At 43.9% G+C, this 26480-nt stretch overlaps 1 pseudogene; it reads left to right on the plus strand.

Annotated features, from left to right (window-relative positions):
• The first annotated feature begins 975 nt into the window (after window positions 1-975).
• LOC142038106 (protein ELYS-like) overlaps window positions 976-26480 on the plus strand; it is a 41574-nt pseudogene continuing 16069 nt past the window's right edge.

Here is a 26480-nt window from a genome sequence, read left to right on the forward strand (position 1 = left end):
AAGCTGTAGTTTGGGGTCCCACAGCCCAACCGTGGTTGAAACGTAGAACATAGAAGTGATGCCTGCTGCCAGGCATTTGTCGTCTCTGCTTCCCAATCCCAGATCCCAGCGATAGTGCCACACAGAGCTATTCCTTCCTGCCCAGGAGCAGCTTGCTTTCCCGGCCACTTTCCCAGTCCGTCAGCTCCTTCTGGAGGAGAAGGTTCCCTCTCTGCTCCCCTTTGCTCTCCTCCTGCGCTTCCTGGGCCTCAGGACTGAAAACCGCTCTCTTTGCAGTCCTTTCAGGCAGGCTTTTGCTGGACTCCAGCACTAATGCCTTCTTATTCCCTCTCCCATAAAAAGAGGTCAGGCACTTACACCCCAGTCCGTTATCCCAAAGCGGGTGATGGCTCGGTGACCTTGTAGCCGCAGCAGCCTGGCTGTTTGCAGGTGTCAGGAGCAGAAGATTTAATGTCTCCAGCAGCAGTTCAGTCCTGCAGAGAGCTGAACTGCTTTCATGTGCCGATATGAACGCAGACCAACAAACTCCCCACGCCTGAGCCAGCTCCGTGCAGGGGCAGCTGGAGTTGTCCTTTGCCTGCCTACCTGCCGTACCCACACTTACAGTGGGTGAGGTGTGGTTTTGAAGTACCCCATCCCATATTGCCCTGCATACTAGAGGCAGAGCGGCTATGGCTCCATTGCTGCAAGTTAGGGTTAGCTGGAGAAGAGAAAGGTTTTCGTGGGCTGGCAGGGGCAAAACCAAACCGGGCTGTGATTGCTGGTAGCGGTACAGGAGAGGGCATCAGATGTTTCCACCCAAGGAGCAAAGTGGCTGTGAGACTTTTTCGCTTGTGAAGTTCCAGAGCTACATGGGATATTTCCAAACAGGGAAAAGAACAAAACAAAACCAAACCAAAAGTCACGTTTGATTGGAAACGTTGTCGTTTGCTGGGATTGTCTGGGTAACAGCTTCTTTTTTGTCTTTTATGTATTTTCATATTTAAAAGGACAAAACGGGTCAGGAACAAAGCAGTGGTAAATGCCAGTCCCAGTGGGAAGCTTCTAAGAGAACCAACCGCAGGCTGCAAATAACAAACTGTTGTGCAGACTGGCTGGGCTCGGGAGCACAGGGCGACCAATAGCCGATGGAACACGTACGTATTTCAGCATAAATACAGCTATGAATAGCAAGCAGATTTTGACTTCCCAAAACATTCTCAGGAGGCATTTTTGGTAATCTGTAACACCGAAGAAGTACGGTGGGAATGGAGCTGAGGAGGATTCGCGGGGGTTGGCTCCTGTGCACGCTCTGGGCACCGTGTTTTGTTGATCACCTTCTGGTTAGACGAGGACAAGGAAGATGGCAGCTTTCATTTCCAGTTCAGGATGCTGACAGCAGCAACAAACGTCTCGGCTGTTCCGCAGCGAGGTGGGTTTGTGTCCCCACGTGCCGTACGGTCCCCAGGAGGTTTGGGTTGGAAGGGCTTGCTCTGCAAGAGGCCAGACCGCCTCCCACTGCATGGCTTCCTCGCTGCTGGTCCTCGTCTCTCACGGGGTTTGATATTTTACACATAGGTACCCTGGTTAAAGCTGTCTTGCTGTTCACAAGAGGTGTGGTTTTTGCTGGCTGAGAACAAGTGGCAGATCTGGAGCACGCAGGCGACGTGGGAGTCCTGGCTGGAGGAAGCCCAGAAGGAGTGGGAGCACCAGCACACTGCAGTGGCTCAGGCGAGTTTCCCAGTAATGGGCATCGCGGGCAGATACCTTAACCTCTGCTCTTCTGCTTCTGATGTTTTCCCCTTCTTGTCATCTTTAAGACTCGTTGCTCACACACTTCTGTGCCAACAGTGCCCCGATGAGACCCTCCAGGGGCTTTTCAGCCTGGGTAAACTGGCAATAACGTAGCCCTGGGTTACGGGTCCACAACATAATAGCAAATCTCTCATGAGCTCAGATAACAGCATATTCTGTCTACTTCTAAGTACCTTACGGTTTCTTGGTTTCATTTTGTAGTTGTGAGAAATCATGACTGAAATAAAAGGTGCCAGTGAATGTACCAAGCCGTGTCAAAGCAGCTCAGGCTTGGGTCACTTCAAAGTCCTTGACAGGGAGAACCAGAGGTTTTCCCTTTAAAACCAGTCATGAGATGAACACCCTAGAACTTGGGGCAGATGTGTTCTTTGCACTTTCTGAAAAAAACCCAAAAAACAAACCAAACCCCCCCCAAACAAACCCCCAAAACCCAACACCCCCCCCCCCCTTTTAGTTTTGGGCATGTTTCTGAAAGCAACCAATGTTCACATGACTTATTTAGCCAGCCAGAAGCATTTCAGTAGGAGGCTGTGGCGGTGCGTGAGAGCCAAGGAGTGCATGACGGGCTGCTCTGGGAAAGAAGGGGCCTGATGGTGACTTGATGAATAAGTCGTTCAAGGCACACCTTCACTGAAAGGCCATACGCTGCTCCCCTCCCAGCTGCTTCTCACGAACCATTTTATTGCTTCAACATGGGTAACTGCCAAACAGAGGAGCTGGGAAATCGGCTCTCTGCATAGAGCGGCGATCGATTGCGGGAAGAGGGCTGGGTTTAATGGGGAGAGCAGAGCTTTACAGGAATCCCGCGCGTTTTGTGGGGGTCTCTTGATTTTTGCATGAAGCCTGCATCACGCAGCAAAGTTGCTGACTTAAACAAAAGTGCTTGATTTCTTCCTGACTCGAGGTCTGGAGCTTCTGCCAATAGAAGGAAGCGTGGAGTCAGTCTTTCAGCTCTAGTAATTGCTTGCTGATGGTGTTTGGTAAAACTAGGGGACATTCAGGGGCTAAATTCTGTCGGGAATGCTGAACCCCGTGTAGGGTGTACGGCTAAACGTGGTAGTTCAAGTGCCGCCTTAGGCCCATCGGTCTGGATGATGGCATCAGTCTTGGCTGGCAGCTGTCACAGGTGTTTGGGCACACAGGACAGGACCCTGTTCTGCTGAGGACAGCTCCTCATCCACTTACTGCATCGGCTCGTTTTCCTGCATTGATTTGCCCGGGGTGTGCTTTTTTAAGATGGTGAAATGAACTTAATCGGGCTTCTATTAGTTTTGAGTCTTCTCCCCAGCAAGCTGTTGGATACAGTTTTAGAGAAGTAATGGTGACAAGCCTTTGCTGGTGTGGTATTTTTTCACCTGTGTGGTGGAGAGAATACTTAAATTGGTAGGAGAGAGTCACCAAAAGCCTGGGCCTGTTGCACGTGTTGCCAATGTTTTTGCGGTTCAGCTTGTCAGGTTGCTGTTTGTCCAAGTACGTTTCAGAGCTGGATACTCAGAAGCCGTCTGGACGTGGTGCTGGGCAGGCTGCTCTAGGTGAGCCTGCTTGAGCAGGGGCTTGGACCAGATGACCTCCAGTGATTCTGGAAGGCCGCCTGCTTCCAGAAGAGAACTTCTGGAAGTTCTCTTCCTTGTGATTCTGTGATTCTAGAATTTGTGCTGGGAGGGGCAGGCACCGGGGCGATGGCACACCGGTGTGGTATGCTGGAAATGTCAGCTGCTGTCTCCCTCTCTTAGGAAGGCTGCGCGTGTGTTCTGTGCTGAGACACTTAGCACCTATGTCTGTCTGTCCAGGTACGCCAAGCAATGTAAAAAGAGCGTAAGTTCAGAAGGGACTTTAGGAACTTTTGCTCGCTTAGCCACGTTAGACAGGGGCTGCGACTCTTGAATGAAAGTATGGTCGTGTTAGAGAATAACCATAGGAGGTGGCTGGGTAAACTGGCTCCAGTGTCAAATTCTGAGCTGTGTTGGTTTTGTTTGTGTTTTCCTTTGAAGGGAAGTCAAATCTATGGTCTTAGCTGTTGGGGGTTGTTGGGCTAGAGAGCTGAAATTCTTCCTTCTCCTTGCCTTCTGCTGTAGGTTTGGGCTTGTGGAGCATCCGCACAAACTCTGCAAGAGAATCTGTAGGCTGCGCTTGAGTGAAATAAGCCTGGCTGTGGAGTTCCGATACAGACCGTCTCTGTTATGCTAGTGGCTTTTTAGACTAGAACTTAGGCTTTGGATGAAATGTAGGGTGGTTGCCTAAAGCATCGGGGCGGGGGGGGTGTTTCTGCCTAAGTGGGAAAGAAATGACCCGGTGGTACTCACAAAGTCACCTGCTAACTCACTCACTAAATCCTCTTTCGGCTGGAGTAAAATATGGCAAAGCGCAAATTCACTGAACCCGACTACTAAGGTGCAGAAAGTGTCTTTTCCATCCACTGCTCCTCCAGCGCTTGTGAGCTGCCTCCTGCTTTTCTGGGGAAAATGTCATTGAACCAGTCGTTAATAATAATTCAAAAAATTCTGTCATTGTCATCTTTAGCTGTTATTCAACAAAGTGGATGCTGGTTTTCTCAAAAGGACTTAGTTTTTCTTCCATTTCTTCTTCTTTGGCTTCTTCCCACTCTGTGTCCTGTTTCCTTGGAAAATGTGACCTGAATCGTGTCGCACGCTGTTGTCCGTTCTCTGATCACCAGGTAGCACTTCCCTGAAATCGCTTTAGCTTCCACATCTGGCTGAATGAAAGAATGATGCCTGTCAGCTGCAGCCTTTCTCAGTGAGACAGTGAGTCTCTACGCGCACGAGGGAGTTAAAAGTTGACTGACTGTGTCTCGGGTGGTGTCCTTTCTAAAAGGAAAGGGTTCTGCAGCTCTCCTTGCAAACTGCGTGTGTAGTTTCACACGTGTATGAGCTAGCGTAACGGCTTACTGCCACAAAATGGAGACGGACGAATTCCCTCTCCTTCTTCCCAACGCACTGTCCTGCCTCCTTCCTTGTGCCAACTTTCATGCTTGCCAGTTCTCTCTGCCAGCCAGTTTAACTCTCTAAGCTGGTGGAAAACTATCTACTTTTCTGGGTTCGTTTCCCATCTGCTTAGGCAGTTAACCTGGCTCGTAAAGTGCTCTAAAAAGTGCTCAAGTCAGTGCAAGGTAAGCCGCAGGAATACAGCAGTAGAACAAAGGAGCAGATGGAGAGATGGGAGGCGGCAGCAAGGCCTCTCTTCCGGCGGCAGTGAAGGCAACGTGTTTTGTGAAACCGTATCTTCAGCTGCGACTGAGCGTATTTTTAGCTTTTTCTTCAGTAAGCCTGTAACATTGTTGGCCTTTGATTTTCCTGGACTACCGTCAGTCAGAACTGACATCGCAGAACTCTGACTTGGCTGTATGTGATTCCACTCGAACATGTAATTTCTCTTTTTTTTTTTTTTTTTTTCCCCCTGGGGATTTTTAATCCAGAAATCTGTCATCAGTCTATGACTTGTGGCATGTTCCTTTCTTTGGAAACAGTTCATGGTGTTTAGAGGTCATAAGTAGCAAGGGTGAAGAAGAACGGTAATTTTGGCAACTTGTGCACAGACCACTTTGGTGTAGCATACAGCAGGGAGGTTGGATTCTGGCTTCCTCCTGAACATGGAGTAGGCCTGTGGCATTTTACACTGATCTGTTTTCTACCAGACAGAAGGAGGAATGTGACTGTAGTTGTTGTTTTCAAAGAGAGCAGAAACGCAGTTAGTGTTGGATATCGCTCTTAAAGGAGAGGCTTCACGCCTTTAACCTAGTTCTATCTAACTATTTTCCCACTGTGTGGATTTGCCAGTAATCCTTGGTTCAACTTAGCAGAATGATGCAAGTAAAACGTCCTGATAGCCAGGTCACTGTATATACAGTTCAGGCTTTATTGTGGAGTTTATTTTCCTAGTTCCATATTACCAAGCCAGATGTCTAGGAACAAAATGTTTCAAACGGCCATTGGCGTACTGGCGGAAACCTGGGCATGCCTGATGGTCTAGCGTTTTCACGTGCTTTTCTATGCAGTTAATAACTGCAGCGGAATTAAATTTAAAGTTCCATGAATGGTCCGGGCGTGGGAGTGTTACGTACTTGATGGTTCTTAGCGGTGGTATGGGCCTGATAAGCACATTTGTTGTGTACTGTAGGCAGGAGTACACTGTGTCAAGGTGTGAGCTTTCCACCAGAGAAGAATTCTTTCTGATTTGGTGGGGAGTTTGGGGTGGCGAGTGGTTTGTTTTTACGCTCAACTCTCCCCAGTAGAGTATCTTAAAATTTGATGTGCAATTTGGCCACGCCAAGTTCTGTGCTCTTGGCCTGTCCAGGTAGGCAGTGGCAAAGGCAGGGTGACGCAGGGTGACTCTTGTTCTTCCTCTTCTGAAATTTCTTCCCGTGATAATCTTCTCTGGTCATTCCTCCTTTCTTATTCAGCATCACGGTATTGCTGAAGGCACCTGTCAAAACAGCTGGACGTTGAAGGCCTTTGAGAGATGCTATTCACCAACCCAATAGATCTGTATTTGTATTTGGTATTATGGGTTACTCATAAAACATATGGATTAAATCGTGACAATTAAACTGAGCCGGAAGGCTGGTCAAACTGTGGGGCTTTTTACTCTCTGGAGCCCCTGGATGCAGTGCAAAAGTTCATCCCGCTGTCCCTGTGAAAGGATGACAAGTACCAAAAAGCAAACGCGAGAAAACTACTGCAAATGAGTTGTCCCACTTGGAACTTGACCTGTGCTAGTTGTGAATGCTGGCAGGGCGGTCAGGCTGGCCGGCTGCAGCAGCGTCCTGCAATACTGGCTTTGCCATCGGCAGCCTTTTTTTCCGAAGGTTGACTTGCGCTTAGTGCGGGACCCTGGCTTACACTGCCTGTGTTTCACGCGCTCATTGTTTTCATGCTGGCAGAAGATACTGGAACATGTTCTCAGGTAGAGTGCTTGTGACCTGAAATATAGTAGATTCCAATGCCCAGGCTTTAGAGCATAACCTTTCTCCACAGAAGTACAATCTGTGTAAATGGTATTATTTATAAGCGTTTCCCTTTAATAACTTTGTGTTGCTCCCAGAGTCTGGTCTTCAGAACTAGCTGTAACCTCCTATGCCGTAAGGAAAATAGGTTATTAGTGCACGCTGGAAGAAGCAACCATAAAACTTTGCTTGCGGGAGAACATGTGTGCTACAGTTAATGCAATGGGCTTTGTGTGCCCATTGAAGTGGCTGGCTGTACTGGTTTGTGGCATAGGGTAAGGGTTCTGTTTGATGCCCGAGTTGGTCAGCATGTGTAATGCCCAGGAATAGCGAGCTACGTAGAATATCTTCCTTCTGAGACTCCATGGAGAAAGCAGTGCTATTTGAAGAGATGCTTGAACCTGTCTTGTCTTCCGGAGGCTTTTTCAATAACCCATAGAACTTGCAAAACGTAGTGACCTAAAGTAGTTTGTATTTCCACGTGTGTGGAATATCTCTTATTTAGCCTCCTATTCAATCTTGTAAGTCACCTGAGCTTTTAAGTTCCTGCCCCCTCCCCCCAAAAAAAAATCTATCTTGACATAGTGAAACGTGAACTGTCTGTGGAGCACCGATAGAGGTGTGGAAACTGAAAGGCCTCAAAGTTTTTGTACAATAGTGCAGAGATGTGATAAGGACTGGCAATAGGAAGGAAAGGACTGGAATAAGGAATATGGGGATTTAAGTGTAGAAAAGAATCCGTGTTTTAAGGTGCTGTGTTATGTTCAGGTGATAAGTGTATGGAAAACTACTTTCCAACTGATGAGCTATGAAAGTCTGTATCGCTTGTCATGCGGAAACATCAACGGTACATTTTCTGGAAGAGTTTGAGAGTGAAGGTAGTTAAGAACTTAGTATTCCTTAGAGTTCAAAATAAACACACAAGAAGTGAACAAGACACAAACGATGCCTGAAATCTACTAGAAGACAATTGGCAATAAATAATGAGGTACAAAATCAAGAGCAAGGACTAATGGAACCTCACACCTCTTACTGCAGCGCTAATTGAAATACGCTTTTTCTCGGATTGCATCTTACTACAGACTCGCATTTCTGAGTAGACTTGAACTCGGTGTATTGTTTTTTTTCCTGTTATTGACCTTACCAATACCCCTGTGTCGCTTTTTGTTGGTGATCTCATAGGCATTAGAAAAGTAAAAGGATTCTCCTTTTGCTCTGCTGTGAGATCAAAAACTGTCCCGAGTGCCATTTTTTGAAGGAAAAGAGCTACAGGAGCTGTCTAGGAGATTACTTGCGGCATACTGATGAAACTTCTGTCAATCTCAAAAAGCAAATCTCAGTTATGGCTGACATGAGTCTGTTTTTGCATTTTTTTCTTTATTTACAGTGAAGAATGCGAGACCTATCAGCTCAGGTAACGAGCAGTCTGCTGCAGTTTCCAGAGGTGACTACTGAGGCACTTGGGGAAGATGAGAAACCCCTAGGTTCTGTGCTGAGCGGGAAGTTTTCTGGAGGTGAGCGTTCTCCTTTAAATTTGGTCTCGGTCTGAAGTTCTTATTGCCTGGAGGTTACCTGAAGCACAGGGTCACAGTATCGACTGTGTCAGGCTGGTGCTGTTGTTAAGATGCATCAGGTTTCGAGAGAACAGGAAGGAAGTTTTAACTATTAAAAATGCTAATATTAAAACCTTAAAACTAGTATAGTTAAACTTTGAAATTACAGCAACCTTCACCAGTCTTGTGCTATTAAAATAATTTAGTTAAGCATGCTGAGTCAGCGGGCCTTCCTCAATGTTGTGGTCACTCAATTTTTAATTAAATAAAAGGCAGTTTTCAAAAAAGTGATAGTGTTGTTTTGGGCCCTATTTATTTGTACCAGCTCAAGCTCTATGACCATCATAACACCACATGCGGAACTAGTTCTTCTACAACGTTACAGAGGCACCCCCCTCCCGCCGCCCACCCCCCCCCCCCGCTTTTTCTTTTCCTAGTCTGAATACAAACAGCAAAGGAAGAGGATAACACTGTTAAGCGCTGCAGCCATATTTCCAACGTATTTAACAGGGTGCAGATGAGTACCCAGGGAGAGCTGCTGAAAGTGGCTAAGCAGATTAAGTAGTTGACTTTCTAGGTGATCCGCAAGTAGAGCTAGCTGGGTGCCTACCTGGTTGTCTAGGCTCTGTTAGACCAGGTGGAATCCATCTACCTGACTGAAAGTGCAGTAATTGAGTTAATACTTCCTCCGAGTTTGTTCAGTGAAACAAAATGTGTTAAATTCTTTCTGTCGTCAGCCCGTGTAAAAGATCAGATGTACTCATGCAGTGCCCATTTGACGATAATTTCTTGCTGCCGTCCAAATCCCTGCCCCAAGTAGGCGTGTGTCAAGTAAAATTAATAAACTAGAAATGAATTGGTTTAGATTTGTTATCTTTGAAGTGTGCTTTAAGACTCGTATTCCCGTATGTATTTAGACGATTTCTAGCCAAAACAAGCCGAATATGGGATGAAGTCTCTAGATCAATATGTTGTCATCTTCATCCCAAGCAGTCCAAATCCTTCAGTGCGGGAATGACAAGTAGAAATGCAAAATAATAAGGTTGTTAATATTAAGAGGTAGTGCTGGAGGATCTCCATGGGTGATTTTGAATAATTGACCACAACTAGGGAAGTCGGTCTTCCCTTTTGGGTACTTTTAGTGAAGGAAAGGGGCAGTGGCTGTGATTTTTCAGTTGTTTTCAGTCTTGTATTGGAAATTTGCTTTAGTCAGCTTTCTTTTCTCTTACAGGGAGAAATGGCTTGGCATGGCTGGCGTGTGGTCCTCAACTGGAGGTAGTGAGCTCTGTGACGGGAGAGCGGCGCTCTGCTTACCGTTTCCGTGGAGTAAAGAAACAGCCTCCCACCATTCGTGTGGTAAAGGATTTTTCCTGGCAGAAGAGAACGGGACTGCTGGTTGGGTTGGAAGAAGCAGAGGGAAGTGTTCTCTGTCTGTACGACCTCGGAATATCGAGAGTGGTTAAAGCAGTTGTTCTCCCAGGAAGGGTACGTACACTTTAATCGGAGGAACGAAGCTTTTGCGTTGTCAGGTGCTGCGTAATCCTGTTTCAGGAGAAGCTTTGGAGCGTCTCTTTGTAGGCGGTATTTTTTCTATCTTGCATTAGTGCAGACTGTCACTTCAGAGTATCCAGTCAAGAGAGCCTTGGTGCAAACTCTTGGGCTTAACGGTACCGTTATCTTTTGAGCTTACTGATTGTAAAACAAGTTTTCTGGGTTTATGGTAGAGCACATAGTTACCTAATTCTCCACTGCCACAAAAAGGCATTGAGAACTATCTTTTATTGGCCAGAGTGAAAAAGGAAAAAAACCCCCGCTGTTCCCAGTGTCTGTAACATACATTTCCGAAATGCTTGATTTCTATGTATGTTAGAAATACTGTCTTTAAAATATCTGAAACTTCCATAGTTGTGCTGTAAATGACTTAGACACATTCCCCTGAATCTCAGACTAGCAAGCGGGTGGCTTTAGAGCAGAACAGATTTTTATGTTGACTTAGGATAGGAAAGAAGAGCCGTTAGGGAGTTACCTGACGGATTGTTGAACGATTGACTTTCAACCTGCAGTCCTTGAATCGCTGCTTATTGAATATTGTGTTTGTGTAGATGGGAGAGGCTGGTGGAATGTTACTCATTTTTTTCTGTCTTCTGTAACCCAGGAAGTCCAATGATGTAATGTCCCCTAGTCTCATTATCTTAATGTAAACAAGAATCAGTGCAAGTTAATAGAACATCAAGATTGACTATATTGGTTTTTTCTTGATATAACTGGAAACAATGCTTTGCTTTTAAGTCTTATGGTCCTCTGCATTTACTTTCTTGTTTCTGATGTGCTAATTCCGGCTTCACTTTTGAATGATTTCTGTTCAGCTTGTCAAACAGCTTAAATGCTAGCTTGCAGTTTTCCTGTAGGTAACTGCTATAGAACCCATAACTAATCACGGAGGACCCAGCGTGAGCACTCGGCACCTACATCAGAGTCTGCGATGGCTCTTTGGAGTGGCAGCAGTGGCTACAGATGTTGGTCACCTACTTCTGGTGGACCTTTGTTTGGATGATTTCTCTTGCAGTCAGAATGAAATACAAGCATCGGGTAAGCCTGCAGTTTTTAAACTTGAATTTGAGAGTAGGAAAACTTGTGTATAAACAACATGCATCCCACTTGGAAGACACTAGTGTGCAGGCATTTCTGACTGCTGGTTACAGATGGCGGTTTGCCTTGGTATAGTCCCGACCTGATTAAAAATGGGAGTGGCTTAATACTCCTTCTAATGTTATAAATGCCCCCCTGCCACCAAGATCCGTACGTCACTATGATGCTTGCCAGTGAGGTGTAGGAATTTTACCACGTGAGTCAGTGCAGCTGCCTAAGAGGAAGTTGTGTCAGAGGCGCCCTATTTCTTGGGAATGTTCTTCTGCTTCTGTGGGTTGACTTGGGGCAAATTTTAGGCTTGCTTGTTAAAATGAATCCGACTTGTCAAAAATCGTGCATTTGGATGACTGAAATCTCTAATTTGCATATTTGGATTACATACGCTGTTTTGGCTATTACAAGAGTGGCTTCAGGAGTTGGTGTCGCTTCAGACAGCTTCATCGTGAGGCCCAAACGTGTGATTTATAGAGCCCAGGAAGAATTTGTCTACGAAGGTTACGCTCTTACTTGGTTTTAAAATACGAGTGAGAATACCTGTCCGATCAGAGAGTTCTTCTGTTCTTTGGAAACATACAAAAGAAAGCGTTGCATAAATGGGTATTTTGCCCCGGACGGTAGAATTGGATGAGACGTGTTGTCACGTCAGTGTTCAAAATGCAGCCTAAATGGCCTGACACATTAACTCATGGCGTGGTTTTGTGTGTGTAGGTCTAGAAGTTGTCACTAGAATTCCTGCTGAAGTTCCACAAAGAAGAGAAGCTGTGACCAGAGAAGGGAGACATCTCTGCTTTCAACTACAAAATCCTTCAGGAACAGCAATATCAACCCTGTACTACATAAGCAGAAGCAATCAGCTTGTTGTGGGTTTTTCAGATGGCTGCCTGTCACTGTGGAATATGAAAACTTTGAAGAGGGAGTAAGTAGGCCTTTACAGCTGGCCATGCCCGGAGGTGCAGGGGTCTCAATTGTTTGCTTACGGAAGCATGTTCATGAAAGAGAACATTTTAGGGAGTGAAATTTTGGGTATAATCTTGGGATGTTTAGAAATCCTCTTCTGAAATAACTATTAGAAGTCATACATGGATTAAGTGGACCGCCTTCTCCCCAGTGGACTAGGATTGTTTTCCTTCTTGTGCCTGTGGCTCGAGGGATTGTGGAAAGCATGCTTCTTGGGGTTACGTCAAGCAGTTTAGGATGCGATGGAGCTCATTTTTCTAAGACGCTTTGTCCGATCAGTAGTGTTCAGTGAAGCCAGGAAACGTATGTGTTTTGATGAACCAGATTTTAGGAATGATTTTTCAGAACCAGCTACTGCAATTAGGGCATACATTGAGAAGCTTACGTATGTTAATAATGTGGGTTTGGGGATAATATTCTTTAAAGCGCCCAGGATGAAACTAGTGAGACACGAAAAATCAATAGCTGATCCGTGCCTGAAAAGATATTCTTTCCTACATGTCAGCCTTGTCCAAAATAGGGGACTGACCCATTCCAAGGCAACGTTGCGTGTGAATGAAAATTTGCTTGGAACACTTGGAGATGAGGATAAGGGGCATGTAAATCTATAAGCAATAGAAAAATTAAGAGACGATTTTATATCTGCCAAAGGGCAATCACACGTGAAATATGTGACCAAATTCAGATAGGGATTGGCTTAAGCAAACCTGCAGTGACTCACCAGAAACTGTTGGATGCATAAATAGACAGTGGAGGACTAACTGGGTGGCAAGAATAGATTGTGAAGGTACACGTAAGGTTCAGAAGTCTGGAGGAAAAATGCTTTACGTAGCATCCGAGTAAAGAAATGAGAAAGTACTTGTGTTTGGCCCTGTCTTAAATTTGTTCAGAAGGTAGGCTGCATTTTAAGTTCAATATTGAAGTCGGCTGGAACAGGAGGAACAATCTTTTGCCTGGCAGGTGAAGTAATCATTTATGTTCTTCCTCCCTAGGCAGAGGAGGATATAAACCCAGGTTATTGCATTTGATGGACAGTAATTTCCTCAGCTCTTGACTGCTGCATAAAAAGTAGTCGCTTCCCTGACTCACTTGTCTGAGATGGAAGTGTGACCTTCTGTACTTTGGGGATAAGCATGGAAGGATAAGCTTTTTTCTCAGAAGATGCTTCTACCCTTCTACAAACAGTTAGGGCTCATCGTAGGCTCACAGGTTTTTATTTTTCTCTCTTTTCCCCTTTTCCTTTTTTTTTTTTCATTTTTTCTGTCTTTCTTTTTTTTTTTTTTTTCCCAACCACGTAGGCACCACTCTCAGCTTGAAGGAGGAAGGATTCCTGTCTATGCTGTTACTTTTCAGGAGCCTGAGAATGATCCTCGCAATTGTTGCTACTTGTGGGCTGTTCAGTCTACACAAGAAAGGTGAATAAAAAGTTACTATAAGCCACTGAATGCATTTAAATTTTTTTGTATCTTTGTTCACATACCGTTGATACATGTATATTTGTTTTGTTTATGTAGCCGTGCAGGAGATTCTCTCAGGTGTGGAAGGTGTTAAGCTTACACTGCAATTTTTACAGGATTTAACAGATGTGAAGAGGGACCTACTAGTGCCTACCTTCTGAAAGAAGGCAAAGCAACAGTGGCTGTATCTTTGTGCTTGCATTCTTAAACGATTTCCTTTGTTTCTTGAGGACTGCTTCACGATTTGTTTGGTACTCGCACCATGGTATGAAAATACCATTCAAAGTAGTTGGGGCTGCAGATCTCGAGCGCTAAACGTGCCAATATGACAGCCGGCTGCCCCTAAAGGAGGGAGGTGACAGTATTGCGGATTACCTTGTGCCAACTTGCGCGGTCTTTGGAGCCTTTGTGAGCCAGGCCAGCTCACCTGGCAGAGACCGATCCCTGTTGAGCAGCAAAGTCAATGGTTTCCTGCTGGGCTAATGACCCGAATCAGTATGTGGAAGGGTGCAGCGTGTGTATGCAAGAGAGGGGCTGGAACTTTGGTGGGAAGGGAAGGGAAGGGGAGAAAGATCTCTCTCTTTCAGCATCAGCAAGCTATTTAATCAGCTCAGCCGTTCACAGAGTGGCAGTCTTTTTAAGTTTGACTTTAAAGCAACAATTTGTAGTCCGTACAACATATTAAAGCTTTCAAATTGTATGGTTAGCATTTGCCCCTGAAGCTGTTAGTGTCCAAATGTCCTCCTTTGTGTTGTAGCGGCTGCACGTGACCAGTTATCTGATGGTTTGGGAAGTGGTGTTTTTCTTTTCAGCAAGAAAACATCAGTCTAGATCTAATAAAATGATAACAAGGCCTCTAAAGCAGCTTTGTAATCAAATGTCCTAATTTCTACCTTTTTCAGTGAAGGTGACGTCGTGAGTTTACATCTGTTGCAGTTAGCATTTGGTGACAGAAAACGCTTGGCCCCAGGACAAGTCATGTATGAGGTAAGGCGTGCACGTATGTGAAAAGATGAAAATAGTGATTTTGTCTATGTGAGTATCAGTGAAGTTGTCAGGGGTGATTTTTACCATCAAAATTCAGAGGTGACTGAAACCCCAATCTTTTGCTGAGTCTTCTTGGGCATGTTTTATGCTGCTGCATCTCTTGTAGTGCTCTAAGCACTTTGGCAGGTCGACAGGAGAAAGATGCTTTAATCGTTCTCCAGTTTCACTTTTGAACTTCTGCTTTGCTTTATCCTCTTTTAAAAGTTATTTGTAGCTACAGTCTTAGCAGTGGCAAAGACCTTGTACTGTGTGCTGCTTTGGAAGAAAACCCAGTCGTCGATATCCATTCCTCGCGTGGCTACTTTGTTCTGTCTCAACGCTTTAATGTTAAAATGGGGGACCTTTTACTATTTGGCAATGCTTTGCCTTGGTCATCTTCTTTTCCTGAAAAAGGTGTGACGAGTGTCAGATTTCACCTCAGAGGGTTGAAATGTTTCAGCAGCTTTGAAAAATGGGTCTGCTAAAATTTCCGGTTTTAAAAAAAAGCACACAAAGTGATTAAATAATGTGGTTTGCGTTTGTGACCTGAGAAAGCTGTGGTGTCGCTAGTGTGAGACTTTTAACCCTCTACAGACAGTGCAACCAGTAATACATTCACAGGCTTCTAAGAGGTGTCAGGCACCAGTCTCTGCCTTTGAGATATTTTACTCCCCTGCTGTTCCTGCGTTCCTGTGATGAGCGTTGTGCAAGGTTGAAACAGGAACCAATCTCACAAGGTAGTTGAAGAGAGAACAAAACAGCTGGACCTCTGGGGGGAAAAGTCAGGTTCTTCAGCTAGCTTCCAGATGAGCCACTTACACATGTAGCTTCATACCAAGACTTGCTAACACCTCCTGCCAAAAAAACCCCCCAACAACTCCCACCCCCCGGAAACAAACCCAGAAGAAGCATTAGTACAGGATCTGTGTTCTACAGAGGACACTTGGAGTGTCGGAATACTTCCCTGTAGCCACAGATTGGTCAGTACTACATGACTGTCTGCCTGCGTGACTGGCTGAGTCAAGTTTCTTGTCCGTCTTCCGTGGCAGAAAATTTAAGAGTTGTTCCCAATTGCCAGGCCAAATTGGAGGAAAGGAGGAGGAATCTACTGTTGACCCTTGTTCGTTGAAGAGAGTTCACAGAAGCTTGAAAGAAAGCTTGAAATCTAGTGCATCCGGCCATGGTCATGGAGCGCACCTTGACATTTGTCCTGCATGATGCTTGCAGGTGGATAGAGTATGCAGCCCCCACGTCCACATCAGAGTCTGACGAGTGCATCTCATTTGAAAACTGTCTTCAGATTTTACGGGTCAATAAAGTCATTATTTAACATCTTCCACGCAGTGGAGTTCCTTAACTTAGATTTGCTTGCCCCAGTGGAGAATTTAAAATACGCTGTTTTGCTTCAGAAGTTGTCTTCGGCAGGAATTGTTTGATATCTTTTTTCCCTTCCCCTCAGCCCTAACTTTGGGGGGGGACTGGCTCTTCACAGATGAATAAAAGTTGAAATTTCTAGCGGTTAAAATTCATCTCTAAGAGGTTGATGGAGTTGTAGTACTTTATCTGACAAAAGGGTCTTTTGGCACGGTGGACCTGTTCAGGACATCTTTTATTATAAACTGTGTTTGGTGATTATTCCTTCTGTAATAAAAATGGGATTCTTTGCTTAGGCTTCGCGCTAGTTTTTCAAAGAGATGGTTTAGATTTTCCTGTCTACTCTGCACATGTCTGTTATTTCCAAAGTTACTTGATAAAGTAGAATGAACTGTGCATACTGCAGAGCAAATTTTAGCGAGGGAAATGCTAAATTCTGAAAATGTGCAAAGCCCGTTACTATTTGACGCTTCATTCTCTTGCATGTCAGATGTAGTTTCTATTTGCCATCAGAAATAAGCTCATGGGAAATATACGGTACAATATGCATATTATATTACACATATATACATTCTTTCACATTTAGCTATAATGTATGTTTTTATCTCAAAATGACCTTTTCTCTCTCCTTTTATTTTTTCCCCAGGGTCTGGAATACTGTGTCGAAAGATACAGCTTAGGTCTCACAGGTGGAGTCTTTCCCTTGAGCGGGCAGGCCAGCGATATTAAATTACTTAGCTGTCAGACTGTAGAAAAACTTCCCAAACGTGTCGACGGAGAGGATAGCGTTAATGCAGGTTTGTTCTAATGTCCCTGTTTGGTTATTCTAAAATAAGTAGTTTTGGAATCTAAGCAATGAATGCTGTTCTGTACCCCAGTCTGTGAGTCTTGAATACCTTTACAGACTAGCTTGTTGGGCTTATTTAAAAAAAATAAATGGGTGCTTAAGTTATATGGGACTTCTTTAAAGGAAAAAATAAGTTGTGTTTTATGCTTGCTGACATGCTATAGCGATGTATGGTGGGGTCACCTGCATGAAGCTTGTCAGTCGTTCTATTCCTCCAGCTGTCGTCTTTGAACAGTAAGATGATGCTCCCCATTGCTTAGGAGTGTTACCTGAATTTTTCTTTCCCTGTTCCAACCTATGTCTGCATCTGCATCCAGCTGGTGGCCGGTCACAAGTGGTGTTCCCCAGGGCTCGGTATTGGGGCCAGTTCTGTTTAATATCTCTGTCAATGATCCGGACGAGGGGATTGAGTGCACCCTCAGTAAGTTTGCAGATGACACCAAGTTGGGTGGGAGTGTTGATCTGCTTGAGGGTCTACAGAGGCTCTGTGGAGGGATCTGGACAGGCTGGCTCAATGGGCCAAGGCCAACTGTATGAAGTTCATCAAGGCTAAATGCCAGGTCCTGCTCTTGGGTCACAAGAACCCCATGCAACACTACAGGCTTGGGAAAGAGTGGCTGGAAAGCTGCCTGGCTTTGGGCCCCTCGCTACAAGAAAGACATTGAGGTGCTGGAGCGCATCCAAAGAAGGGCAACAGAGCTGGTGAAGGGTCTGGAGAACAAGTCTTACGGGGGTGGCTGAGGGAACTGGGGTTGTTTAGCCTGGAGAAAAGGAGGCTGAGGGGAGACCTTACCACTCCCCCCAAGTACCTGAAAGGAGGCTGTAGCGGGGTGTAGTGTTGGTCTCTTCTCCCAGGTAGCAAGTGATAGGACGACAGGAAATGGCCTCAAGTTGCGCCTGGGGAGGTTCAGGTTGGGTATTAGGAAAAATTTCTTCACTGACTGTGTTACAAAGCATTGGAACAGGCTGCCCGGGGTTGAGTCGCCATCCCTGGAGGTATTTAAAAGACAGGGAGATGTGGCGCTTAGGGACGTGGTTTGGTGGTGGACTTGGCAGTTGGCTTTAGGGTTGGGCTCAATGAACATAAAGGTCTTTTCCAACCTAAGCAACTCTACGATTCTGTGATCTGCCTGTCCATTTCTTCCTCTCTAAATCTAATAGGTTCCTACACCTGCAAGTTCTTAAAGCAATAGCTTTCCTTGTCCATATACACAGTTAAAACTCTTACGAAGTCTTTCATTATCTTGCAGTAATTAAATGTCCCTCTCTGGGTTTACAAATTCACTTATGTTCTGACCCTATTTTTGAGCCTGCTGCAGTGATAACTTCCATGGCCCTTTGTTTTGACTGCATTATTCACCTTCCCTCTCTTCTGACTGGCCTTTACTGATGTATGATGTTTACAAAGAAGACACTTGCATGATCTTTCTAGGCTACTTCTGTTTATCATCTTTGACTTAGTCCTGAAGCGGCAACTTGCATCTCTTTTGTGATGCCATCCTCTATCAACAGTGTGTCAAAATCGAACAAAAACACCTTTGGATTTTCTCCACTTGTGTCACGTTTCTGAGGAGAGTGCCTCCTAAAAGCTTGTTAAAAACAAACACACACCACCACTCCACCACACCCGAAAAAAAAACCCCAAACCAAAATAAGAACAACAAACCCCCTTTCTGTCTCCTTTTTATGAAGCATGAGGCATGGAGAAATACCTGTAATTTCTCGGATGGTTTCTAATTAGCTTTCATTCAGAATCTGTTTGAGTTAAGTTCTAGGCACACATGAGCTGCTGTTGGATGTGGGTTGAGGCTAGCAAAGAAGCTGTCTTCTGAATTATGAAAATAATTGGTATCTTCAAAGGCACTTGCAGCAGCTACAAAACGGAAGCGGCACAGATGTTCACAATGAAACATAGTAAAGTGTGTGAGGATCCCTAAGCGTAATGATGAATTCAGCAGAGAACAGAGAAACCTTTTGCCAAACAAACTGTCGCCTTCTTCCTTACTCTACTAGGGTAAATGATATACCACATCCTTTGCTTACATCTGGAGAATGCGTTCTCCCCAGAGAAGACAAACCATTCCACTTATTGAGAGAACTGGAGTATAACATTGTGAATGTTTTATGTTAAAATCTTTGTTCCAATTTCCCGTTTGTTGGGTTTGGGTTTTTTGTATTTATTTTGTGTGATAATTGTGTTCGTTCATTCTGAATGTGCTGGAAAGGAGCTATTCTTAAAACCTGTAATTGAGTCCAATCTGGAAATTAGTAGTGCCTGCTGAGTGATACCAGAAGAAGGGGCAGTATGACTGAAACCTGTCACAGAGATGTTTGCTATTCCGTAAATTTTTTTTGTTGTTCTCAGTGAGTGTTGTGCTTTGTGAGTGATATAACAGAATTAAGCCAAAATAGGAAGTGGTGTTTTAAACATATCAGCTATAGCGTTATTTTCTACAAACAAGAAACAATGTCTTGTCTTTTACAGTAATATCGCCTGACACCAGTGTATCAATCTTCAGCTGGCAAGTGAATACATGTGGTCAGGGAAAACCATCTGCTTACTTGGGTGTATTTGACATTAATCGCTGGTATCGTGCTCAAATGCCAGATTCACTAAGGTATATTTTTATTAAGTTGTTTTCAATATCCCTACAAATCAATCATTTGGAAGTCGGTGTTTAGCTTATGCACTTGCTTGCTTTCAGGCCAGAAGAACTCCTTCATGATTGCCCCTATTTTGCGTTGTGGTCACTGGATACTGTAATAAGCATGACTTCTCCAAACCCCATTTTGGATATTCTGGTACACGAGCGGAGTCTAAGTCAGGGAGTTCCTCTTTCTCGTCCACCACCTGAGCAGTTTTTTCATCCAAGCTCCTACAATTTTGGTAGGTATTTCACTGCTTTTGATAGTGATAAGCTTAAAGTGAGGTCAAATGCCATTTATTGGTTCTCCTGTTCATTGTTTGTCACTCAAACCCCATCCGAAACCAAAAAGCCCCAAACGCCCACAAGCCCAACCCTTGATTACGTTGTACTAACAAGGTGTTTAACACTGTGACACATATCTGACAGTCTGCTGAGTTTTGGGTTGTGGTGCTTTTGTAATGTAGCCTGTGAAGGGGTGATGGTCATCAAATGAAATGACGTTGAACTGAAGCTCAGAGCAGAGCACCTTGATAGCACTAGAGATAAAATTGCTACACGCAGTAATTATTTTCAAAAAAGTAAGTTTGGAAGTGATCTGATGAAGAAAATGGGTACTCAGTTACAGCTTTCCAGATACTGCTATTTACATACAATTTATATATTTTTTATAAACCGTAGCGGTTAGTTTGGCTGCCGTCTTTAAGACTCTACGTAGTAGTGCTTACTGATGCAAGCTTTCTAACAATTTAAGTGAACATTTTTTTTTATTTCTCTTAGCGATTATTCAGAACCTTAGTGACTGAATAATACTGCTGTCTTAATCCGTAGTTTTTGATTAATGTTTCAGGCCTTGAAATTTTTAAAGAAATGTGGTCCTTCTATAAGTGAAACCATTCACGATAGCTACAACAGGTGTCTTGTAGCTGGCTTGCTGTCTCCAAGACGCGTTGATGTCCAGCCATCCAGTTTGAGTCAGGTGAGTGCGTATCAGGGAATCAAGGGGGAAATACATCCATCTCGTCTGAGAGGGCTGTAGAGGCTACAAGACATGATAATCTGATTTTCCTATTATTCGCAAGTTGCACTGAAATGCAGGTGTTGACTTGAGTTAGCAGAAGTTATAGTATTCTTCAATCCAAACTACCGAGTTTGAGTGGGGGCAGCACTAAGAGATCTGCGTTGAGAGACCCATCTCTTAATTCCGTGCCACAGATACGCACAAGGAAGCGTGCAGGCAGTGCTGGTCATGCGCAACATAAAGCATCTTTCCCTCACAACAACCTTCGCCCCATCGGTTTCTCAAAGCCTTATGTTCAGTGCAGTAGCTGACTATGGGGGTGCCTCACTCGGATGAGAGCTGTTGCAAACATCAGCTTGCTGCACTAGACGTGATCGCTTGCTTCCAAGGAATTGGGCTGTGGTAAACAATTACTCTTGTCAGCTCTGCCTGACAACTTCATCACCGCTCCCCCTCATCTTCCCTTCATCAGTAGGCTTTCCTGCAGCCTCTCAAAGCAGATCTTCACCTCTGTAGCCTCGTAGCCCAATTTACTCTGCTTAGACTGCCCCCTTGTTGCTGCAACACCTGAATCGCCTTTATCTCCTGACACCCACTATCTTCTCTCTGCTTTGTCCCACCATAGTGACTCCCCCCGCCTCGTCACAGGTTTTCCACTTGCAGTGCACCAACCTTTCTCTCTCATCTGAAGAGTTTCATGAGAGACGGAGCCTTTGTGATGAACAGCCCCTCTTCACGCAGGCAGGATCTAAGCTAAACGATTAGCTAGCTAGTCGTCACACAGTGGAGCCATTAGTAGGAAGGGGAGAGCGGTCTTCTCGCTGCCCTCATCTTCCTGTCTACTGGACTGTTCACCAGATTTGTGGAAATGCGTTAAGGCAAATAACACTTCTGCACAGTGTGGTAGCTAAAAGAAGTTTCTTGGCAAGCTGCCCTAGCCCATAGACTGCTTATTTTGCAAGCCTGGCGTAGACTCTTGCATTCAAATGGGATGTTCTGATGTCAGCTCCGGTTTGGAAATAGCTTGGGCAACCAAGACGTGTTTTAATAACCTTTGCTGAATTGTGGCCATATCATTCAGAGACTTGTTATGCATTTGAGCAGGGATTTCTTTTGAAAGTTAGTAAGACAAATTTCAGAATTAGGGTCAAGAAACTGGGTTTGGAGTTTTGTTTGCCACCGTAAGTAGTATCTGGTGTGTTTCCTTGTCTGAAACCCATTTTCAGAAAAAGATGGACATATCATATGTGTATTCTAATGTGTAGAAATTGCTTTGAATGTAATGATTTTGCCTAGAAGGGAAAGCTACTTTTGAATGTGTTTAAAAAAAACACATAAAAAAAAACAAACAAAGAAAAAAACAAAAAGAAAGAAGTAAAATTTTGTGAAGGGTCATTTCACCTGAAAGAAGTTATCACACCACCAGCTGAAATAAGCTGCTACTTAATAATCGCACGTCTGTGCATAGCTGTGCATTATCCTTCTCAAGGATTACCACTGCATTATAATACAGTATTTGAGCAGCCTACAATTTAAACCTATTAGAATTTAAATGTGTCACGTCTTTTTCTGTCATTTTAGAAAATGGTAAAGTTTTGGGTGTCTGAACTGCTTCATGTCTTCAGAGTCTAGGAAGCTGCTTGCCCTTAGCTTCCCCATTTCCGTGCAAGTGTTGCACCGTTGTCTTTGCTCTGTCCCCTTCATGCATTCCTGATGGCAAACTTCTACGTGCAAAATGCGTGACGGGTATTAGCAGAGGATGTTACCGGAAATAGTTAATTGGAACTCGGTAAACTGAGACTATACTGCAGAGGCATGCAAATAAAGGTTAGAATCAGCCTTCAGTAAGTTGAAATGTTAGAGGGAAAGTTTAACGTGTTTCTCAGACCAACAAGCAGTGCAGCCTGTGGCTAGAGTTAAGAAAAGGAATGTGGAATTAGCTGCGTGTGTACGAGTGGACTGTGTGATGTTTGAATGAGTGTACAGTTAGAAACAAACGCTTGCTGTTGCTGGTTCAGATATTGAAAGCATGTAAGATTCGCAGTTTATTTTGTCGGTTACGTTTAGGAGGAGCAGTTAGAAGCGGTATTGTCAGCTGCCGTCCAGACAGGTTCTTTAGAACTTCTGACTGGATGCATTAAACATTGGGCATCTGAAGGTAATACTTCTTACATTGTTCTTACGTTATATATTTTTCTAGTTTGCAATTGTCGATTCATTTCTTTTTTGTTTTCTTTTTTTAAAGCGCAGCCAAGTTCTGCTGCTAATTTACAGTTTGTTCTTGAGTGGACATGGAAGAAAGTGATCTATGCAAAAGATGAGTTTGACCAAATATGTGAGTACTAGTGTAGTCATTCTGCCAACACAAAATGGTTCTTTCTAATTGAGCTTATTCAGGAACGTGGCGGTATATGGTACTGCACGGGGTTCTTTAAGCGTACTTTGAAACTCTGAAATTGCTCTGAAGGCTAATGATGTAATATTTATTCTTGAAAAGGTGTTCCGCTGTTTGATGGCTCTCGCAACTTTGTTGACCCGCAGACGTTACAGTCTCTTCAGCACTGCCAGTTGCTTTGGAGCAACCTGAGCACGGTCTTAACCTGTTTTCTAACAGAAGCACAAGAGCTTACTGAAAAAGGTTTGTAATCGTATATATGAAATCTTTGGTATGTTTTACTAAGATTTGGAATTATGCTTGAGTTGTAAGTGTGGAAAGATGAGCTTCTGTTGGTTTTGATGATTGGAAGACAGCCAAATTTAGCTGGGAGAAGGGGCTGAAATCTGAGAAGTTGGGACTACCACTTAATACGCGTTGATTTCAGGGAAACAGTTGGTTGTGGAGTTCATGCAAGTGGGTAGGGGAGGCTACATTCAGCGAGAAGCTGTGTAAGCAGCTGGGTGGAGATTCCAGCAACCGGATGTGGTAGCGCTGCAAATGATTCCTTTTAATTCTTAGCTAGCAATTTATAATTGCATGCGAATGTTGTATTGCAAATTGCTAGAAAATACAAAGGAAGCACAAATGAGTAACTTGTGAAGTAAGTTACTTGAGTTTCTGTAGCTTTTTATGTTATCACTTGTCCTTGGCATATTGAGGGGAAAAGAAGACTATCCCTTTGCTACGGTAAAAATCCCCCGCTACGTGAAAAACAAATGTCTTATTCGTGAGTGTATGTAATAGTTCCGGCTTTAGGTTTTTTTTCTTTGAAGCTTTAGTGAATCTGGTTCTTTGTAGGGGTTGCTTTTTTGGTTTGGTGGTGAATGTGGTTTTTTTCTTCAAATAAGAAGGTGCCACAGAGTGAGAAATGCAAAGACCGCGATGTCTACTGCCTTACTTTTATACTTTCTATTTGGGATGATGAAAGGGGGTTTGTAAAAATGAAAGGAATTGGATAACAAGAATCATCTTGTGCCTTTTTTTCAGGTTTTACAGACTTGACAAACAAGCAGGTGGTAACTGGCCTCCTTTCTTTGTATGCACGAGTGGTCATCTGGTTCTGTCGATCCAGTCTCCTTCCAGAGGGTTTAGGTAAGCATGAACTGTAACACATTTGTAACAGGGAGACTATCCAGTAAGTGATTCCGATGAACACGTGCTTAGCCATGTTTTTGTAAATGTTTTGTCAGTGCTGAAGGTTCTTTTGGTGAAACGGAGATTTTACTGTTTTTTTCAAATACCTAGTGTAGAATAATGCAAGCAGTTTCTTTCCTGGATGTTCCTTAGAAAGAGCAATAAGCCTCTGACTTGAAGGAGTTGCTTGTGTCCACAGCTTGCAAGACTTGGGATTTGAAACAAATTACTATTACACAACAAATCCTGGAATGCTTGTTTTTACAGCAAAGGCATTACCTGCGTGTTTGGAACTTTTTATTCATTGCCTGAGGAAAAAATACACCTCGGCAATACTTCTTTATTTGGGTGGATTATAAAGTCTATTGTCAGCCTTCATTGTCTCACAAATGCTCACATGACATGTTTAAGAAACCATTCCCTTTGAGAATTGTCCTTTCTGTAGTGAGCTTCTGCTTACAGTACGTGTTCTGAATGCTACCTCAATTGTAAACTTGAAATGGCACTTGAGAGAAGAAGGAGTTGAGTCTTGTGTCTCACCGCTCCGTTAGCAAAGGCAGAAAGAGGATTGGCTTCTTTCAAAGTGGGAGGCTTGCCTGTGCTTCTTGATGCTTAGCTCGTATGATCTTCTGTCTTTTTAGTCAAACGTTTTAGTTTCAACATGTGATATTGCTTCTTTAACTTGCTTTTACTTTATTGCCTGTAGATGATGATGCGCGTTTGGGTAGACCTTTCTACAATTACCCTCTGATTCAGAGCTACTACACTGGTCATCGACAGAAACTTGAGCGTTTATCAAGGTGAGCCTTACAGGAGAACTCGAGAACACTTCCACTGCGAAATCAGAAGTGGCAGTGAGTGAGTGGCTTTGCTATCAACAGTTGGTATTTGCTCTGCTTAATGCAGTTGCCGGCAATCCTCTCCGCTTCAGTGATGCATGCGTTCTCTTGAACACGGAGGTTACTTTCCTGTGTTACAATATTTGTGTATACCTCTGCTTAGTACCATTTGTTGGCATCATCGTTTCTTGGTAGCGTACTTAATCCAGCGGCCAATCTGTATCATTTGGTACTACTGAAAAGGTCATGTGTTCAGGAGAGGGTCAGCGATCTCCTGTTCAGCAAAGCACGGTGTTCACAGAACAGGTGTTTTGGACAGAGAAGAAAGCCAGTTTTAAACCCAAACCAAACCTCATCTCGTTTATTGACTAGCGAGCAAGGGTAATAACTGTATTGGCCTAAATCACAAGTACATTTGTGTGATTTAATGAGATAGTCAGAGTTCGATGTAGTTGGCACACCTAGCACTCTACTGGCTGTTGGATAAAAGTCACTTGCTGAACGTGAACTCTCTTTGCTGCGCTAGCTCACTAGCATATAGGTGATATGCCTTGGATTAGACGATAATAGATTTTTCTTTGGAAATTGTGCTGAAAACTAAATAAAGAGCTAAAGAAGCTTAGGCTATGGCACCGCAAACAAGAACAGGATGCTGCAAGATGAGTTAAGGTGCAAGCTGCGGTGTAGTAGCTATTGACTTTAAAGTTCATCTTACTTAGCTTACTTCTCAAGTAACTTCCATACCGGCTCAGATGTCCCTTAGAAGCATACAACCTCCAGTGTGCTCTTTCTGCTTCTTATTATGGGGAAATTAAAGGGTAGTGTCGCAGTCAGCCAAAGATTGTGATGGACTTGTGAAGAAAGCAATTTTTAAAGCTTCACCCATCCATGGTTGTAATGGTCTGTGCACAGAAACATAAATGCTGCTTAAGATGACACTAAGCTTCACCTGTATGCTCAGCTTTCTGAAAACAACTTTTTTTCAGTAGCAAAAGTGAGCTGCTGAGAACAAAATCTGAACTTTCCGCGGTGTTGTCTTCTCACAGCTGTGTATTGGGACACTCCAACGGGAGGCATTAGACTTGCGCTAAAGAATAGTCCTGGTCTTTTGATACTGTTCCGTTTCCTCTGTTAGACAGTAGGAGAGTGGTTATTTCTGGCACATAAAAAACTTTGTTCACACTTCCTTTGTACTACAAGTAAGACAGCAAAAGAGAGAACCTGAAAACGAAAAGGTCCCTTAGTAGGGGAGCTTTCCAGGATGTCTGTTTGGAACTCTTCGAATCATTCAGTATGATCTAACAAACATCTTTCACCTGACTCGGACGTTTCTTTCATGTGCGTTTCAAGTCATAATCATGCCTTTGTGTGTTTGTCACTTTCTTTGCCTCGTGGGAGCTTTTTTCTGTTTGGTTTGACTGGAGGAGATCTGTTACACTGAGAGGCTGGAATTAGTGTTTGACTCTCCAAATCCTTGCTACCTTTTGTTCCAGAGGAAAATGGGATTCTGACTGCTTGATGATTGATGGAATGGTTTCCCAGTTAGGAGACCAAGTTGAGAAGTTGTGGCGGAGAGATGAAGGAGGAACTGGGAAATACCCACCTGCTAGTTTACACGTGAGTGTTACGTTCCCTGAAAACAGCAACGAACCCCCCAAAGCCCCACCCAAAAGCCCATGATTCATGAAAGACAGGAGTTTTTAAAAAACTTTTGATCTTTCATTTTCAGGCACTGCTGGATCTCTATTTGCTAGAAGGCATTGAAGAAAGCTACAAACATGCAATTG

This window comes from Buteo buteo, chromosome 12 (genome assembly GCF_964188355.1).
Source record: "Buteo buteo chromosome 12, bButBut1.hap1.1, whole genome shotgun sequence".
Lineage (NCBI taxonomy): Eukaryota > Metazoa > Chordata > Aves > Accipitriformes > Accipitridae > Buteo > Buteo buteo.